Consider the following 645-nt stretch of genomic DNA (forward strand, 5'->3'; position numbering starts at 1 on the left):
TCCCTTCCCTCCCCCCATATCTCCCCCCCATTCCCTTCCCTCCCCCCATATCTCCCCCCATATCTCCCACCCCCATTCCCTTCCCTCCCCCCATATCTCCCCCCCCATTCCCTTCCCTCCCCCCATATCTCCCCCCCCCCATTCCCTTCCCTCCCCCCATATCTCCCCCCCCCATTCCCTTCCCTCCCCCCATATCTCCCCCCATATCTCCCCCCCATTCCCTTCCCTCCCCCCATATCTCCCCCCCCATTCCCTTCCCTCCCCCCATTTCTCCCCCCCTATCTCTCCCACCATTCCCTTCCCTCCCCCCATATCTCCCTCCATTCCCTTCCCTCCCCCCATATCTCCCCCCATATCTCTCCCACCATTCCCTTCCCTCCCCCCATATCTCCCCCCATTCCCTTCCCTCCCCCCATATCTCTCCCACCATTCCCTTCCCTCCCCCCATATCTCCCCCCCATTCCCTTCCCTCCCCCCATATCTCTCCCACCATTCCCTTCCCTCCCCCCATATTTCCCCCCCATTCCCTTCCCTCCCCCATATCTCTCCCACCATTCCCTTCCCTCCCCCCATATCTCCCCCCCATTCCCTTCCCTCCCCCCATATCTGCCCCCCCATTCCCTTCCCTCCCCCCATATCTCCCCC

Source organism: Mustelus asterias, chromosome 19 (genome assembly GCF_964213995.1).
Source record: "Mustelus asterias chromosome 19, sMusAst1.hap1.1, whole genome shotgun sequence".
NCBI lineage: Eukaryota > Metazoa > Chordata > Chondrichthyes > Carcharhiniformes > Triakidae > Mustelus > Mustelus asterias.